At 44.4% G+C, this 11773-nt stretch overlaps 1 long non-coding RNA gene across 1 annotated transcript; it reads right to left on the bottom strand.

The window, feature by feature from the left end:
* Nucleotides 1-596: 596 nt before the first annotated feature.
* LOC148147588 (uncharacterized) lies at nt 597-11486 on the bottom strand. The gene is made up of 3 exons (XR_015759684.1): nt 11373-11486; nt 1412-1492; nt 597-663 (listed from the first exon to the last, which is right to left on the bottom strand). It is a non-coding gene; the product is annotated as an uncharacterized LOC148147588 (long non-coding RNA).
* Nucleotides 11487-11773: the final 287 nt, after the last annotated feature.

Raw genomic sequence — 11773 nt, 5'->3', positions numbered from 1 at the left:
ATTGGATCAGCCACGATGGGGATAAAGTGGCAGAGCAGAGCCAAAGGGCTGAATGGCCTACTGCTGTTCCTCTCTGTCTTACTGAGGTGACTCACTTTGACAGACACGAGGAGTAAATGAAAAGGATTTAGTTGTCAGGCAAGCAATTCACAGTGAGAGAGCTGAGAGCAGCCAAGTGACTTTTTAACCACTGCAGTAACTTGAGATGATTGATGTGACACCAAGAGACCCGCTCTCCCCTTGTTATCACGGTTCTCAGGCGTAAGAAATGTGATTTGTGTTCTGTCATGTGCAGCTGTGACTGGTTCTCCCCCTGGTTACAGCAGCCTGTGCAGAGTTAAGGGAATGCTCCACCTGCTGTCCCCCAGCTCCTTGCTAGTTCCTCTCCTCCACCCAAAACAAATACAGCCAAGTCACCTCTTATTTAGAGCAGGAGTGCCCCATGGCTAATACACACAGGCAGAAAGCCTAAGCAAAATATGTACCATCACAAGTTTTGCAAAGAGACGTTGATCTGTTTGTGGTTTCTGCACCAAGACGCAATGACTGCTTTGCCTTCGCAATGACTTGATCAAGTGGAGAGAGTGCGCAACTCAGCTTCTTCTCCATCAGTTTACAATGGGATTCGGCACAGTGTTGACACGTACCAAAGATATCCTGAGACTTTCACAAGCAAAGTTAAAACTCACACCACACCAGGTTATAGGAGAGTGTGAGGACTGCAGATGCTGGAGATCGGAGTCAAAAAGTGTGGTGCTGGAAATGCACAGCCGGTCAGGCAGCATCCGAGGAGCAGGAGAGTTGACGTTTCAAACATAAGCTCTTCATCAGGAATGTTGTTTGAAAGTACAAGCTTTCAGAGCGCTGCTCCTTCATCAGGTCACTCGTGTGGCAGGATCATGGGGCACAGAATTTATAGTAAAAGATCATAGTGTCATACAACTGATGTGATATATTGAACAAGCCCAGATTGCTGTTAAGCCTTTCATCTTTGAGAATGGGGGTGAAGGTTTCAATTCATTACTGATCTTGCCCCACTAGCCACCTGACAAAGGAGCAGCGTTCCAAAAGTTTGCACTTTCAAATAAGCCTGTTGGGTTATAACCTGGTGCTTATCCACCCCAGAGTTGAAAAGTGTGGTGCTGGAAAAGCACAGCAGGCCAGGCAGCATCCGAGGAGCAGGAGAATCGACGTTTCGGGCATAAGCCCTTCTTCCTGAAGAAGGGCTTATGCCCGAAACGTCGATTCTCCTGCTCCTCAGATGCTGCCTGGCCTGCTGTGCTTTTCCAGCACCACACTTTTCAACTCTGGTCTCCAGCTTCTGCAGTCCTCACTTTCTCCTAGTTTATCCATCCCAGTCCAACACTGGCTCCTCCACATCACATTTCACTAGCAAATGATTAATACTGACCAGACAGGGAATGTTTTAATAACCTGCACCTAGGACTTTGAGTGTCCTGGTTGATTAAGTATTCCATGTGGATGAAGAGATCTGCAAAATGTAAAAACACACACTAAGCAACATAAATGCAATACAGGCAACATACACATCTCAGTTATATTTTATTTACAGTATAAATCACTTAAGTAATAACGAAGTGTCATTTAGACTCAAACTGTTAGCTTGCTCTCTCTCCATGCTTGTTGCCTGACCTGCTGCTACTTTTGTTTTAAGTAACTATACAACTTTGCCTTAAATAAAACTTAACGGCAGAACGCCTTCTCATTTGCACCCTCAACTGACTAGTCACGGAGAACACATTAATAAACCACCGCATTTTGAGGTAGTGTCTGTTCTGCTATAACGCAGCAGTTCCATTCTCACGCAATACCACCTTATAAGAAAATTGCGGAATAGCAGCACCATTTAAACTAATACAGAGGAACCTCAATTATCCAAAGGACACGAGTGCGAAGTATTTCATTCGGTTAACCAAATGCCTTAGGGAGGGACTTCCAGGATTTTGACCCAGTGATCTCACACAGGATCTTAATCACAATGTCTTGAGGGAGGGATTTCCAAGATTTTGTCGGATAACATAGTTTAGCCAAGCATTGGGACCTTGCGATCTTGCCGGATAATCCGATATTCAGATAATCGAATGCCAGATAATTGAGGTTCCTCTGTGCACACTTTAAAAATTTGCGCTTTAGAAACAGTGTCCACAATTCATCAATCGCATTAATTCATATTAACGAAACGCACGTTATAGCAGAACGACCTGTATATTTTTTTTGCAGGTTTATCAAGAGTGATGGTTCATCAGGTGCTGGCTAAAACAAAATTTTCTGTATAAGGAGAGGTAGTGAAGGATTTGTGAAAGGAGGGCTATAGCTGATGCAGTGGCGAAGACAGAAAGGGGTGAGGCCATGTAGAGAGCTAAACACGAGGATGAGAAGTTTAAAAGTCAAGCCCTTGGTAAACTAGCATCTAAATTCACCAGGCTCATTGATGGCTGAAGAACATTTGGTTATAGTTATGACAGGACAAAGTGAGGACTGCAGATGCTGGAGATCAGAATCGAAAAGTGTGGCGTTGGAAAAGCAGTCGGTCAGGCAGCACTTGGGGAGCAGGAGAATCGATATTTTGGGCGTATGCCCGAAACATCGACTCTCCTGCTCCACGGATGCTGCCTGACCTGCTGTGCTTTTCCAGTGCCATACTTTTCGATTACATTTATGATAGGGGCAGCAGAGATCTCTGAGACTTTCAAAATGGCCAGTGAGTTTCATTCAGAGCTCACTCTCACATCACAGAATCAGCAGATGGGAAGTACCTGTCTCAGTCTATCATGTGAATACCCCAGAACGAGTGCAGTCAGACAGACAATCCAAACTGTCAATTAAGCAGCATATGGACTTTATATTGAAGCTGAGACAGCTGGAAGCTCTATCTTTGTCAGAACTGGTTCTGGCCGCCTGAAGCAGTGTAATATTTTGACAGCGCAGGTAAGCAGGAACGAATTCCATTGTCAGGGGGGTTGATAATCAGATACAAGATAATGGACAAAAGAAGCAGAGGAGACAAGGAAAAGAGGGTTTATTTTTGTGTATGCAGCATTGTGTAATGACCTGGATGTCATTATCTGAAAGCAAAATCAGTACTAAGGGCTGAAGCTTTATTTTCTAGCTAAGTGTCAGTTTTGTCAAGTTTTATGTCAGACGCTTTAATGGGTTTTTTTCACTGCAGCTTACCAAATGCATTCTTCTGATGCCCAGCCTCTCCCGCTCACCAATTCTAGCTCCATTGTCCCAGAATGGTTCATCACTGCCGGAACGTTCCAGAATGGACTGGCTGCCCTGGCACTAGAACCATTTTTAAAGCTCCTCCTTTTTGAAAAACAAAATTAATGGGATGTGCCTAGGCATTGATTACTCACCCCAATAGCAATGAAATGTCACCCACCTTGCTGTGGGTCTGGAGTCATGTGTAGGCCAGACCAGGTAAAGATTGGAATTTCCTTCCCTAAAGGACCAGGTGAGCTTTCCCCAGCAATGGGATCAAGGCCATCATTAGACTCTTAATTTTAGATTTTTATTGAAGTCACAATCCTCCATCTGGTGTGGTGGGATTTGAACTTAAGTCCTCAGAACATTACTACAGCTTGTGGATAAACAGCCCACTGATAATACTACTATCACCTCCTTTCTGTAGCCTGAGCAGCATTGTTAGTTCAGAGCTTCTCTGGAAGATTTCTGACATTTACCTCAGACTGTTCACGAGGGGCCGGTTAAAACAAAGTTTGCTGTATCAGGACAGGTGAACAAAGGTTTCGCGAAAGAAGTAGGTTTAAAATAGAGGAAATTAGAAAAGTCAAAGACAGCCAAAGGAGACTGCCTGAGGCTAACTGGCAACCATGAGCAAGTTTCCTGCCTATGCTAAACAGCAAGGTAATACTGAGAGGAGAAAGTGAGGGCTGCAGATGCTGGAGATCAGAGCTGAAAATGTGTTGCTGGAAAAGCGCAGCAGGTCAGGCAGCATCCAAGGGACAGGAGAATCGACGTTTCGGGCATAAGGCCTTCTTCAGGAATACTGAGAGCCTGGTATGTCCGGCTGAGGGGCAAGGTGCAGAAAGGCAATGCAGGGTCTGCTCAGCGTGAGTGAGTGCTAGGACAGCAAGCCAAGATAGCCCTGAGATATAGCCTGGTCCAGTCCTTCAGCTGGGTGCAGTATTATGATGAGAGTTCACAGGGCAGCCCGAGATGCAGTATTGAACCACAGTCACACCCTGTAAGTGGCTAGGAGAGGGAGGTATTGATAGGACATGAACCTGGACGAGTGGGTATTGGCAGGACATGGGACATAGTTGAGAGTGTGGTGCTGGAAAAGCACAGCAGATAAGGCAGCATCCAAGGAGCAGCAGAATCAACATTTCGGGCATGAGCCCTTGATCAGGAATGCGCTCCTCCACATTGTTTTTAAACCACTGCAGTCCTTGAGGCGTAGGGACACCAACAGTGCTGTTAGAGAGTTTCAAGAGTTTGACCCAGTGACAGAGAAGGAACAGTGATATATTGCCAAGGTCAGGTTTGGAGGAGAACTTGCAGCTGGTGGTGCTCCCATTTATCTGCTGCCCTTGTCCTTCTGGATATCAGTGGTCATGGATTTGGAAGGCTGTGTCTGAGGAACCGTGGTGAATCTCTGCAACGCATCTTGTGGATGGTACACACTGCTGCTACTGAACATCAGTGGCAGAGGGGGTAGATGTTGGAAATGGTGCACAGAGTGCTTATCAATGAGCTACTTCATCCCGGATGGTATTAAATGTTTTGAGTGTTTTGGAGCTGCACTCGTCCAGGCAAGTGGGGAGTATTCCATCACACTCCTGACTTGTGCCTTGTAGATGGTGGACAGGCTTTGGGGAGTCAGGAGGTGAGTTACTGGCTATAGTGTTCCCAGCCTCTGGCCTGCTTTTGTTGCCTCTGTATTTATACGGCTATTCCAATTCCATTTCTAGGTGAGCCCCAGGAGTGCTGGCTGTGTGAGCTTTGGAGATGGTAACACCCTTGACTCTGAAGGAACATAACGTAAAAGGGCAATAGTTAGATTCTGTCAGTGCCTCACACTCTATAGCATGACTTGTTACTCACCACCTTTCAGCCCAAGACTGGATATAGCACAGGTCTTGCTGTATATGGACATGGACTGTGTCAGTGTCTGTGGAGTCACAACCTGGACAGAACACTGTGTACTTTTGCCCTGAAGACCTGGCCTGGGACTTTCCCCCGAAGAACTCCTGTGCAGATGTCTTGGAGCTGGAATGACTGACCTCCAGCAATGACAACCATCTCCCTTCACATGAGCTATAATGGTAGGCTTCAATATCAATAAAATGGAGTGTACTGATTATGTTACTGAATTAGTAACCAGTTAACATCCCATTGCGGCATCTCAAGAATTTGAAACAGCACTAGCTCTAAATTAGTTTCATTTCACTCATTCACGAGGGGCGCTGGGAATACGATAGGCGGAAGGAGGTGAGGGTGAGGATGATAGGGCGGAGAGGGGATGGGGACAGAGAGGTCGGGAAGAAGATTGCAGGTCAAGAGGGCGGTGCTGAATCTGGGGGTTGTGACTGAGATAAAGTGGGGGGAGGGGAAATGAGGAAGCTGGAGAAATCTACATTCATCCCATGTAGTTGGAGGGCTCCTAAGCGGAAGATGAGGTGCTCTTCCCCTGGCCACGCGACGCCTGGAGGAAGAGCGCCTCATCTTCCGCCTAGGAACCCTCCAACCACACGGGATGAATGTAGATTTCTCCAGCTTCCTCATTTCCCCTCCCCCCACCTTATCTCATTCCCAACCCTCGCATTCAGCACTGCCCTCTTGACCTGCAATCTTCTTCCCGACCTCTCCGCCCCCACCCCCTCTCCGGCCTATCACCCTCACCCTCACCTCCTTCCACCTATTGTATTCCCAGTGCCCCTCCCCCAAATTCCCTCACGCCCCACCTTTTATCTCAGCCCGCTTGGCACACCAGCCTCATTCCTGAAGAAGGGCTTATGCCCGAAACGTCGATTCTCCTGCTCCTCGGATGCTGCCTGGCCTGCTGTGTTTTTCCAGCACCACATTTTTCAACACTAATATGGGAGTTTGGTTTGCTGGTCAATGGTAACCACCAGGATGCTGATCATTGGGATTCAGTGATGTTAACACCACCAAATATTAGGGGTGGTGGTTAGATGATCAATCAATGAAGATGAACATTGCCTGGAATTTCTGTGGCACAAATGTTACTGACCAATTGTCAGGCCAAGCCTGGATATTGTACAGATCTTGCTGGCTTTGCACATCGATCACTTCTGTAGCTGAGAAGTCACGAATGGTGCTGAATATTGCTCAAGCACCAACAAACATCCCCATTTCTGAGGTTATGTTGGAGGGAAGGTCATTAATGAACCAGCTGAAGATGGTTGAGCCAAGGATGCAACCCTGAGGAAATCCTCTGGTCCTGAGGAACATGTCCACCTGTCTCCCTCGACTGGTCAATGCTGGCAAACATAATAGCTTTGCACCTGCACTAAAAAGCGAATCAAAACAAGAGTACCGTTCACCCAGTAGAACTGGCTGAGGTGGAAAGTACTGAAAGACAAGGCAAGGCAAGCCTTAATAGGGATGCTGCAAGCATCCAGGTCAGTTCTAAATGAGTGAGCATTAAGAGAGCAAGTGAACAGCCCTGAGATGCAGTGTGGACCAGTCTGTGAGCTCGCCACCTATCCAGCCATGCAGAGTGCCCTTACAATATCATTCCAATGATAGTGCTGGTCTACTCCAAGGCTCAGCATGGCTGTACGGAAGCATTAAACAAAGCACAATGTTTTTCAAACTCTATAGTTAAAATACAACAAATACAACAAAAGAAAAAAGGAACTTGCAATAACTTGGAAAACGTAACAGGATAATAGATTATTTTACTACTAAACAGTAACTTTCCCAAAATACTAACATCCCACAAACACACCCTTAGAAAAAGACAAATTCAGAAAAACAGAGTGTTTCACACTCAATCTTATTGTCAAGATGGGAGCAGCTCCCCAGAGAGAGAGAGAGAGACAGAGAGAGGGGGATAGAGAGAGGGAGAAAGAGATAGAGAGAGGCAGTCCTTTCTCTCCACAATCTCAAGCCACACCCACTAATTAACTAAGGCGACCTGCAAACTCCTAGGTCTCTGTGTGTCTCCACCCACACATGCTTCTACTGTTCCAACTTTAAAAAAAAAACGAGGATTCCCAAGTTCTCATATTCTACTTGTCACTGGTCCCCCAATTTCTCCCTAAAGGAAACCAGGATAAAACACACCATCATGATGAAGGAGCAGGGCTCTGAAAGCTCGTGATTTCAAGTAAACCTGGTGGATTAGAACCTGGTGTCATGTGACTTCTGACTTTGTCTACCCCAGTCCAACACCAGCACCTCCACATAATGGACGAATGGACTAATGGTCTGAGTTTGAATCCTACCATAGCAGAGATTAAAATTAAAATTCCGTAAAATCTGGAATAGAAAGATAGCTGCATGGTGACTGTACAACCACTGTTAAACTGTTGCATGCAAAAAAAAAAACCCATCATGATCTCAGGAATTCTGTCCATCCTTACCTGGTCTGGCCTACACGTGACTCCTACATGTTGATTCGCATTCCATAAATATAATAAAAAGTTATATATACTTAGTGGATCAGCTCGTCGACAACGTGCAAGGATTATCCATGTTATAACTGCTGATTAATGGACAATTTCCATTTTGTTTCACCACAATCTGCCTGCTTAAACTGATGTTTAACTCATTTTGATTTTGGTTTGTCTGATCCTGGAACATCCAATTCAACAACAACTTATATTTATATAGCCCCATGGGTCGAATCGTACAGTCCTCCTTTGTCAGGGATGCCCACATCCTGGGAGCAAGTGTCAAGTAAAGGTCACTTCTTTTTGCACTGCTGGGTGATTCTTGCACTGATCATAAAGAAGGGGGAGTGGGGGGCAATGCTTTAGAAATGGAAGCATTTTCTTCGATTACCAAAGTGTGGAACAAAGCTAACCATAGTCATAGAGTCATAGAGATGTACAGCACGGAAATAGACCCTTTGGTTCAACTTGTCCATGCCGACCACATATTCCAACCCAACCTAGTCCCAAGTTAAAAATCACACAACACCAGGTTATAGTCCAACAGGTTTAATTGGAAGCACACTAGCTTTCGGAGCGACACTCCTTCATCTATCGCCTAATGAAGGAGCGTCGCTCCGAAAGCTAGTGTGCTTCCAATTAAACCTGTTGGACTATAACCTGGTGTTGTATGATTTTTAACTTTGTACACCCCAATCCAACACGGGCATCTCCAAATCAATCCAGTCCCACCTGCCAGCCTTTGGCCCATATCCCTTTAAACTCTTCCTGATCATATACCCATCCAGATGCCTTTTAAATGTTGTAATTGCACCAGCCTCAACCATTTCCTCTGGCAGCTCATTGCATATACACACTACCCTCCGCTGCCTGAACTGCTGTGTTTTTCCAGCACTACTCTAATCTAGACTCTGGTTTCCAGCATCTGCAGTCATTGTTTTTACCGAGTTTGTAAGAATAGACATACATACGCACTTATGTGGCATGCTAAAAATTAGAGAGTGAACTATAAGAAAGTGAGGACTGCAGCTGCTGGAGATCAGAGTGAAAAGGCACATTCCTGATGAAAGGCTTATACCCGAAAGGTCAATTCTGCTCCTCGGATGCTGTCTGACCTGCTGTGCTTTTCCAGTCTCACACCTTTTGACAGTGATCTATAAAAGGCATCCTTATCAAGAGATTGTCAGATTGTGAAACACGTGACCATATTGAATAGTCAAAGCAATTAACATAGGTACATTTATGATGCTGCTAGATAGGATGCGAGGAGGTGAGTAGTTATACTGATAATGTTTGATGGAGAAAGTGAAAAGATTATTGTGCTAAGTATAAATATGAGGATGGAACAGCTGGGCCAAGCATTCTGTTTCTATTGATTATATGTGATGGAGTAGGATATAAAGCTTCTTCTCTCATTCCATCTTTTCTCTCTCCTCTTTGCCTGGCTCTTTTTTTTTGACTGAAAGAGGCATGAAACTTTGATTGCGGGAATATGAAAAATATGTTTAGCGGATGGCATAGTGGCTCACAGCGCCAGGGTCCCTGGTTCGATTCTGACTTCGGGTGACTGTCTGTGTGGAGTTTGCACATTCTCCCCGTGTCTGCGTGGGTTTCCTCCGGGTGCTCCGGTTTCCTCCCACATTCCAAAGATGTGCAATTTTGGGAGACTGGCCAACTTTCCCCAAAGTGTCCATGGATGTACAGGCTAGGTGAATTGTCCACGGGAACTACCCATAGGAATAGGGTAGGGAGGTGAGTCAGTGTGGGATGCTCTTTGGAGGGACTCAATGGGCTGAATGGCCTGCTTTTGCACTGCAGGGATTTTATGAATTAAAGGTGACTTAGAGCACAACTTCAGTTCCCTCAAATTCTTTCTTTATCATACATGCAGAATGCTATTTGTGATATTTGATATAAATCTCTCATCATTTAAGTTACTCAAACAGCCTTCGGCCCATTTTCCCCAAACATGGAGCTAATATTTGTGAACCATGTCTAAACATTTAGGACAGAAATCAGAAATCATCTGGATAGCATCTTTGAAATATTGATCAAGTAGAGGTAAAATATCACGTTATAACATTAAGGAACATGACAGATTTATAAGGATGTTGCCAGGGCTGGAGGGTTTGAGCTAAATGGGGAGACTGTACAGGCAAGAGCTTTCTTTCCCTGGAGCATCAGAGACCGAGGGGTGGCCTTATAAAGGTTTATAAAATCATGAGGGGCATGGATAAGGTAAATAGGCAAGGTCTATTTAGTAGGATAGGGGAGTCCAAAACTAGAGTGCATAGTTTTAAGAGGGAAAAGATTTAAAAAGGACCTGAGGAGTAACATTTTTCACAGAGGGTGGTGCGTGTATGGAATGAGCTGCCAGAGGAATTGGTGGAGGCTGGTACAATTGCAACATTTAAAAGACACATGGATGGGTACATGAATAGGAAGGCGAGAAAGGAATGTGTGTCAAATGCTAGCAAATGGGACTAGATCGGATTGGGATATCTGGTCGGCATGGATGAGTTGGACCGAAGGGTCTGTTTCTGTGATTCTATAAGAATGTTGTCGGTGGGGCTACAGAAAAAAGACTAGAGCTAGCGTAATCAAACGCATGGTGCAATGGAAAACCTGAGATCCTTCTATCTTACCCACTTTCATGTCACCTTATCCCTCACCCATCCACCTAGCCCTTTGCACAACTACTACTTCACCCCCTCACCCATCCGTCTGCCACTCCATGCCCTTATACATTGGACTCCTATATTCTCTTGCCCACTTACTTTACACAATTGCATCCTTCCTGCAGCTTGTCAGTTCCAGAATATGGCAGCTATATTATCAAAAGAGGGCACAGTATGACCTCTGAAGCTGACCTTGCATTGTGGTGGTATGGTCCCAGATAAGGAACGCTCCATGTTTTCGAAATGGCTGGAAGGAGACCAGAAATGCAGAGCTCTTAAGCAAGGTGAAAGTGCAATGACAAGCTGATGGTGATTGAAACTCTGCAGGTGACTGAGTTCAAGAAAGAAACAGGAATATCACCCAAACTAACACACGGAGACAAAAAAATCAACTTGTATTTTGTAAACTTAAATTGTGAAAACTCAACAGATGTCCTGAACTACCTAATAGTCAACGATGCACATTTTTAATGTAGGATACATGGACGGCAATTTATACAGAGTAAGATCCAACAACCAGCCATGTGATAACTGACCAGCTGGCCTGTCATGGTGGTAGATACATTACACAAGAGTGTTTCCTTAAACAGAACCATGGATCTGTTACACTGTTCTGAGAGCGAAGATGTACACGAAATTGAAACAATTAATCTGGGAGTTCATTTGTTTGGGATTTCTAAGATTTTACAGTGAGTACATTAGATGCTGCATCTGTCTAGATAGCAATGATGACTATATATTTCCATAGCAATCCATTAGGTATAAAGTGTTAAGGAATGCATCACCTAGAGTTCTTTCTTGTATTCCTGGAATTTGGTAAATATTTCTGTTTAATTCAGCGATGATTTGATTCACCACAATCTGATTTCTACTTCACGACCATCTTGGAATTGTTGTCAGGATCAGACCATTTTTACTCATAGAATATTTTTAGAACTTGTTCAGTGTTTCATATAAACATGCTTTGGTAAATGTTAATATGATTATCAAAGACATAACAAGGTGATTCAGTCACATGGCTAAGGATTTTCAATGCCAAGTAATTCCCAACTCACAGCATTCTTACCTGTTAAAATCTCCTGAGAGACTGTTCAGTCGGTTATGGTTTCAAATATTTTCCACAGCTTTGTTACAAGTTAAACATGACAGCACATTCAATACAACTAGCTCACTGACTAAATCTATCAAATGGCGAAGGTAAAAACATTACCAACGTAACTGCCAATGAAAAGTAGTGACCCTGAGGATAGATTGTTGTTAATGTGAGCTGCCTGTAGCAAAACAGCTGAAGCTACATGTAATCTTGTTTGTCTCTTGACTCTCAGAGGTTAATTATCCCGAATAAACATGACAAAACTCTCCATGCTGTCTCACTTATTTGCATTGTTGTTAAAGGCACTTTTTTCTTCCTATCATGCTGAAGCAGTATTTTCATAGAATCATAGAATCCCTACAGTGTGGGAACAG

The sequence above is a fragment of the Chiloscyllium plagiosum genome, unplaced genomic scaffold, assembly GCF_037043375.1.
Source record: "Chiloscyllium plagiosum isolate Xiang-an unplaced genomic scaffold, Cpla_swu_hap1 HiC_scaffold_16, whole genome shotgun sequence".
Lineage (NCBI taxonomy): Eukaryota > Metazoa > Chordata > Chondrichthyes > Orectolobiformes > Hemiscylliidae > Chiloscyllium > Chiloscyllium plagiosum.
This window is presented reverse-complemented; position numbering and strand designations above follow the sequence as displayed.